Source organism: Sitophilus oryzae, unplaced genomic scaffold, assembly GCF_002938485.1.
Source record: "Sitophilus oryzae breed Bouriz unplaced genomic scaffold, Soryzae_2.0 scaffold_1011_pilon_pilon, whole genome shotgun sequence".
In the NCBI taxonomy this organism is placed as follows: domain Eukaryota; kingdom Metazoa; phylum Arthropoda; class Insecta; order Coleoptera; family Curculionidae; genus Sitophilus; species Sitophilus oryzae.
The window spans coordinates 127,193-134,319 of record NW_022145629.1 but is presented as its reverse complement, the minus strand read 5'-3'; the positions used below and the strand labels follow the sequence as shown (position 1 = coordinate 134,319).

The 7,127-nt window shown below is 33.3% G+C and overlaps 3 long non-coding RNA genes across 5 annotated transcripts in view; 1 reads left to right on the top strand and 2 right to left on the bottom strand.

The window, feature by feature from the left end:
* Positions 1-1,586: 1,586 nt before the first annotated feature.
* Positions 1,587-2,041, top strand: LOC115874186. Of its 3 annotated transcripts, none has more exons than XR_004048791.1 (3): positions 1,587-1,642; positions 1,700-1,869; positions 1,921-2,041. It is a non-coding gene; the product is annotated as an uncharacterized LOC115874186 (long non-coding RNA). The 3 variants fall into 3 exon arrangements; XR_004048786.1 differs by having other exon boundaries at positions 1,916-2,041; XR_004048788.1 differs by having other exon boundaries at positions 1,938-2,037.
* The window catches only part of LOC115874208, a 7,086-nt gene continuing 1,957 nt past the window's right edge, over positions 1,999-7,127 (bottom strand). The window contains exons 2-3 of the long non-coding RNA XR_004048797.1: positions 5,321-5,323; positions 1,999-2,078 (exon numbers count right to left, since the gene is read on the bottom strand). This is a non-coding gene — a long non-coding RNA (uncharacterized LOC115874208). The remainder of the gene's footprint in view (positions 2,079-5,320; positions 5,324-7,127) is intronic.
* Positions 2,966-3,357, bottom strand: LOC115874202. The gene is made up of 3 exons (XR_004048794.1): positions 3,255-3,357; positions 3,096-3,203; positions 2,966-3,043 (listed from the first exon to the last, which is right to left on the bottom strand). It is a non-coding gene; the product is annotated as an uncharacterized LOC115874202 (long non-coding RNA).

Here is a 7,127-nt window from a genome sequence, read left to right as displayed (position 1 = left end):
AATATAAAAAAGTTTAAATACGATATATTTTTAATTTAATTATAGCTTCATTAGAATAAAAGAATTACCCGGCTATGATACGGAGAGTTCAGGTGTACTTGAGAAACGAAAGACAGTGTTGTGTTTTTCGGCAAAGTCGTCAGGGAACGACCGTTACGACAGAGACAACCTATCTATCGCTCGTGTCGCACTCATTATAACCTAAAACAATAACACAACAATAACAAGACATTGTCTGACCACACGTTCCAGCTATTTATGAATGAGATGCTCAGTCTATATTTTATTTTAAGTCTATGGTGTCTGCATTCTTGAAATTCCTTTCATAGTCCAGTAGACGTATCTACTTTACCTAGGTACGCCACTGGTGCGCCTTTCCCTTTTTCTTTCAAACCGAAACAGATTGATGGCATCAGACGTTTTTGATAGACCGGAATATTTCGGTTTCCCCCATTGAATGTAAATATGCCCCTAAATGTAAGAGCGTGCAAGGGACGCAAACAGACGGAAGAATAGATTGATTGATTCGATTTTAGGGGAGAAACGGTAGAGAACGCCACTGTCACCTCCGGAGATAGTAGACAGATTGCCGGAGACAGTTTTGACAGGCGGATAAATGTGTGGTGATCCGTTGTCACAGTATTATGTGATGGTAGGAATGTATTTGACAGTAGATATTTAGGAAAATAATTTTCGAAATTTATTATAATAAATTTGTTATAATTGAACAGCAATACAGTGCCACAATATGAAAAAAAAAAACAGCATCAAAGACGGCTGGGGAATGATAATCGACGATAATTTTGGCGAGGTCAAGCCTTAGACGTCAGTCGTTTCCTTGGCCCGTACTCTTCTTTATTTTTTAACGGCGTTTAGTGCCAGATGGCTTTAGGAAAGCTGGAATTTATTTTTATATTGAGTAAAAATGATTTTTAAATAGTCTAGTTTAAAATTCCAAAAAAAAAATATTATCGCCGCAATACTGACTTCACATTTGAATTGAAAATTATGAATTTGGTAAGTTGAGAGTTGAAAAAAAGATTTGGAAGGAGGGTGTAAAAAGAACAATGAGTGCCAGAAACCTAAGTGAGAGGCAATGGCAATGGAACGATCGAAGATCGAAGGACGTGGAAGTTAAGCATCGGATAACGGGTCGCAAGACGTTCTAGACCGATATACAGGGTGGTCCGAACTGTATTCCGGAATTGCGAAATTTAGTAGTTTTATACAAGCACGGACAAAAAGTTATTACTCTTCACACCGGTTAAAAATATGTAGGTGGCTTTCTCTACAAATAGGAGTTAAAGTCCCTAGATATATAAAGTACCGCAATTGGTTTGTTCAATGTTATTGGCGCCAAAATGGCGGATTTTTGGGGTATTTCTGAAAAAACTGTAGTGGTAGGACTGTTTAAATGTCACATTTGTCTGAATTTGTCATGTCAAATGTTGACAAGCTCTCAATTTCACAATAAAAATATTTATCCACATATTTTAAAATAATTACAAAGCCACTAAAATGCTACAAATTTATTAGTTAATAATGTATAGGCGTCGATATCTTTAGTGAAGAAATGTGTATTACGAGAAAAGGCCGCCATTTGATGTGTTTTCTAACATCGTCGATATTCAATACACGTTAGGTAGTGGATTCAATTTATTTATGCTCCAGTGAATATTTTTAACAATCTTATTTGTAGTATAACCTATTGGTACATAAAACTTCATTATAGAACAAGACAAGACCACAATAGATCTGAGAAGGTCGCAGTGGGTCAGGCCGAGATCCACCTCTAGAAATCTAATCTAGAACAAGACAAAGACCTTACTTGCAAACTACCATACATATCTTTTAAAAAGGATGCTAAGTGTAATTGAAATCTCTACGTAATCATTCCCTAAAATGTTTAGTGTAGTTTAGTTTTCAACATTTTGCAGTAAGAAGTTTAGATAAATCTACAATATATTATCATCAGACCAAAGGAAGGATAATTATTTAAAAGAATAAGTTATGTTATGATACATATATAGATTTGGATGACATTGCTTCAGGTGGTTTTACCAGTCAGGACTAACAGGCTCAAATAAATTTGATCCTAATAACAAGAATGTTGTTTATGCATATGCTAACTATATAGTTATTTTCATGGACTTAAATAGATTAGTTTTTATGTATTTATTGATAGTAATTAATATTTTTTGGTTCATATTGTAATTACTAATAAAAAGTAAACAATATAATGTAAGCATGTAAAGTTATATTTAAAAATTTGGTCTTATACTGTCAGTTATAAATAAAAGTGTGTGATTTAAATTTGATTTTTATACATGACATAAAATTGTTAAGATGCATTTGAAGTTTTACATATTGTCGAGGTAAAATTATGCCTACTTAATTTATGTATAACAATAATTACAGTTATTTCAATGTTAAATTTATAGCAGTTTAATTTTTTTATAATAATGACACTTAAACATTATGACACTTGTTGTTTTAAAAATATAACATTAAATTGCAGAGCAAAATATATTTTAATTGTATTATGTGGTATTAACTTGCCTTTATTCAACTAATAATAAATTTGTTGTATAAAAATCACTCCATAACATACAAACCTTAATTATACAGCATACATAAAGAGCTCCTATGCGTTTCAAGCTTCTTTCTAAGCTATTTTTAAATTAAGTGCACATTTACATACCTAAAATGCCGAAACTACCTGAAGTAATACTAATTGAAACAATCTTTCTATCAATATATTAATATATTTCAAAAATAGCAGGTATGTATCATATCAATTTAATTATTACATTTATTTGTTTCAACCATGGTTCAAAATTTTCTCATATAAAAGCCGGCCTTCAAATTTAAGTTTGTAGCTTATTCCTAGATTCATAGTTCTAAAGACTTTAGTTAAATCATGCTTATTTGTCAAAACTAACTACAGCATAACTAGTATAATAGGGAAAGTTTACTTATGGTATAGGTATCCCGTTCTCATCAACAAACAAAGTTTTTCCAATTGTTTTGACTGAATTAAGTACTAAAATGCTAAATGTTATTCCAACTTTATTTCTTCTTACCTATTAACTTACTTCTGTTGGCGTACTTTGCGCTAAAAGGTAACATAAAATAAATGCTAATACAAATGAAAAACACTTGTACGGAAACCATTCGTTTATAACCTCTTAACATATATAGGCCTAAAAAATTAAATCTATGAAACTGAATATAAATATACAACCTGATATTACGTTAAAATGAAGGTAAACTGTAGATAATAAACGTAATTCTATTACAATTAATAAATATTTTATTTTACGGCTTGCCTGTCAATGCTGGTCGGCCATATTGGCGCCGGACCGACCAGCTGCCTAAAAAGTCGAAACAGCGAAATGTTCATGAAATGTTGGCCTCCTTTTTAAATTTGCCGCTAGTTTTGGCGCCAATATGGCGGTAATTGCGGTACTTTATATATCTAGGGACTTTAATAGGAGTCATATTGACATCAAAATCAAGTTTCTCATGTCAAAAAACTCTCAGATACCAATTTTCATCCAAATATTGACGATACATCAGAAATTATTTTGAAAAAATCGAAATAAAAATGGAACTTTTGCACCCTCTATCTCGAAAAGTAAGCATTTTAGAACGTATATAATATAATGATAATAAATAAATATTTATACAAACTTTTTATATATATTTATACAAACTTTTTTACTTATTTTTATCTGCAGAATATGCTGCCGGTTTCCGGAATACAGTTCGGACAACCCTGTATATACAGGGTGTCCCAGAAATAAATGCAAGTATTTTATGGGGTGGTGGATCTCGATAAAAGAAACATATTTTCTCTTTATCGTTTTTCAAATAAGTCGAAAGTAACGGAGTTATTTTACTTTGAATATTTCCAAAAAAAAAAAGATTTTTTACTAAAATTTTGAGAACCACTGGATCTTTTCTGGATTTTCTTTCTTGTCAATTTAATCTAATACCTATGTTGTAAATGCATATTATCCAGAAATTATGTTTTTTACTAAAAACTAAAAAAAAATTCCAAAAAATTTCTAATTTTCAAATTTTTTTTTGCAAAAAAACCTCATAAGCGTGTTTGTGTGGTTGAATTGTACTACCAGTTAAAATACTTGCACTTATTTCTGGGACATCCTGTATAAGTTGAGAGTACTGTCTAGATCTCTAAATATTGTTCAGCATTCTAAATTTAGTAAAAAAAACATATTTAGTAAGTGAAAAAATACAATTCTTGTTACAAAAAAATAAAATATAGCAAACACCCATATATAATTTAGATATTGACGCTCTGCTTAGTATAAATAAAATATTATCTTAGTTTAGTTTAGTTTATTAATTCCTTTTTTAATAGCTTTTAATTTTTTCAAGATTTTTGGGGATCCCGGGATTTAATATCCAGATTTCGGTGATAAACATACACCGGGATCCCGAATTGGAAACCATAATTATCTATACATAATATGATCTCAATTAGAAAAAAACTTAAAATAAAAAGAAATTCTGAGTGGCTTGGAAAGTTTGAAAAACACTGTTTGTTTTTATAGTAACTTTTTCTATTTAGCTACAATTACGCAGTTAAATCTAAATGAAAAAGCAATTGGTATTTTTGTATCCAAACAATTTTACACACCATTTACCTCCGATCCTCCCTTGTTCTAATTTAAAAAAGGTACAGATGAACAAAGCGTGTGGAATTTAATTCGATTCTTTACTTTTTTAGGTCATCTAAGGGAAAATATAAGACGTTTCTACCGTTTTCGGAGCAACATTCAACACACGGTTTAATTACGGGTTTTTTCGCAAAAATAAAAGTAAAAAGTAAAGATTTTGAGTCAAATAACTATCTAGTGAAGTTTGTTTTTGTCAGTTATAACGTGTATTAATTATTTCGATTCCAAAATATCTTGGGAGATATTCTAGCTGGTAGTGTTTTTTACCAAGAGACCTTTTACGTAAACAACGACGAAATGCATACTTTCTGCCACAGTAGTGTATATAATACAAGCACGGACAAAAAGTTATTACTCTTCAAAAGAGTCGAAAAACATCTAGGTACAACATCTTCCCCAACAAGTAGGAGTCATATTGATATCGAAATCGATATCAATATGAGATATATTTATCAGAGAGTCAAACAGCCTTAAAGGCGATCAACTCAGTAACCATCAATTTGAAGTTGGTCAAAGAATGTCTAGAGAAGCTGAACAAAGTAGGCAAAGAAAATAAAGTCCTTTTACTCTGGATGCCAGCCCACAAAGTGCTAGAAGGTAATGAAAAAGGAAACGATCTAGTTAGAAAAGGAGCGAACACTCCACAAACTGAACCAGAACCGTTCCTCTTCCCAAGTGGAAACCAACTAAAAGCGGATCTTAAGAATCGGGAACACTTCATCCGTAACCTGGAATGGGAATCCTCCAATGGTCTAAGATACACGAAGAACTTTCTCAGGACTTACGAGTAAGTAGTTAAGTAAGAAACTCTTCGAATTGTCATGGTATTTTTAACAGGACACTGTCTCCTCAATGAACACCTCAGTAGATTCCAGATAAGAAATAACGGCGAATACACATTCCGTGGAAAATAGGGAAACACTAGAACACCTCATCACTGAATGCCCCGAGACAACCATTCGTGCCATAAACTTTGGTACGACTGATATCGGAGATGGAGAATTACCCTCCGTAAAACGGTCTTAAATACTGGCTTTTGTCAAAAAAGACAAAGACTGTATGATGAGTTATAAATCAAGAAAAGGGGACACAATAAATCCATAAGGGCGCTGTGATTAACTTCCCCCCTTTCATACAATCTACATCTGCAGAATATTGTGTTAAAGTTAATTACAGTTCGGACCACCCTGTAAAGGCTTGGTGCATTTCAGCTGATTTCAACAAATTTCGACCGCAGCGCTTCAACGGCAGAAATCAGAAATTATCAGTACTTATTTCACGCCGCCGTAATGTTGATCGCGTTAAAATAATATTGAAATCGTGGTTTTGTCATAATATTTAAGTATTTTAGTTTTTTGCTAGTGCAGTTATTGAGACTATAAAACGCTCAGGTACGAGGTTTGAGTGATGTAACGCTGTTTCGGGTAGTAAAAACTAAGTGAAAAAGAATTCGAAATAGGCGTCGTGTTGTGTTGTGACAATTTCAAATGTTAATAAAATTGCCGAAAACATGTTAACGCGCAAAGGAGAGCGTAATTAGAGCGTTGTTGGGTGCAATAACATTCAATAACTCAACTTTCCCGGATATTCAACTCTTCCAAAACAATATTTTATAGCTTTAAGGTACATTCAGGCTGAGAGCGTCGAGCGTCGCGTCGCGTTTGCGTCGCGTCCGCGTGTCGAAATGGAATCAATTCACTTAACTTAAATTAGACCGTTCAGGCAGACAGCGTCGCGTTTGGCGTTGCGCTAGCGTCCGCTGAGCATTGCGGTACGAGATCAACGGGGCGGACGCGACGCAAACGCGACGCGACGCTCGACGCTCTCAGCCTGAATGTACCTTTAGAGTTTCTCACACCGATTTGGTCAAAAGCAAAAATTGATTCAAGCAGTTAAACAAGTGAGTAAACAAAGTGCTCGTTACATAATCAAAAAATTAAATAGACATATACTATGAGAGGGTAAAATATAATTTGCAATATTAATGGTATACTTTTTTTAATCAACTAGTGATTAAATGTTTTATGAACATCTTCTAAAATTATAATTATGTACCTTTAAAAAAATCTTTATACTTAGCCGAAATAGCCCCAATTATGCTCCACTAGCAAAACCGGTGATGGTGTGTAGCGAACATAGTTTTATGCTCGCTACTGTAGTTGAATTCATCTAAAAAGCTTTTTTAACTGGAATAATTATAATACAAGTTAGACCAGGGCCCGAATTCTGTAACTTTGACATAAAAACGTTACGCTTTCAAAGCGGTGAGCGCAAGTATTCGATCAGCGAAACGCAAGGCAGTCGATTTTGGTATTCTCGTTGCCATGCGAATCGTGTTCTGGATACGCGCTGAGCACATATTGGCAACATCACAATTTCTAATGTAGCTAACAGTCAAAAGTTGATAACTGACGGATGTAA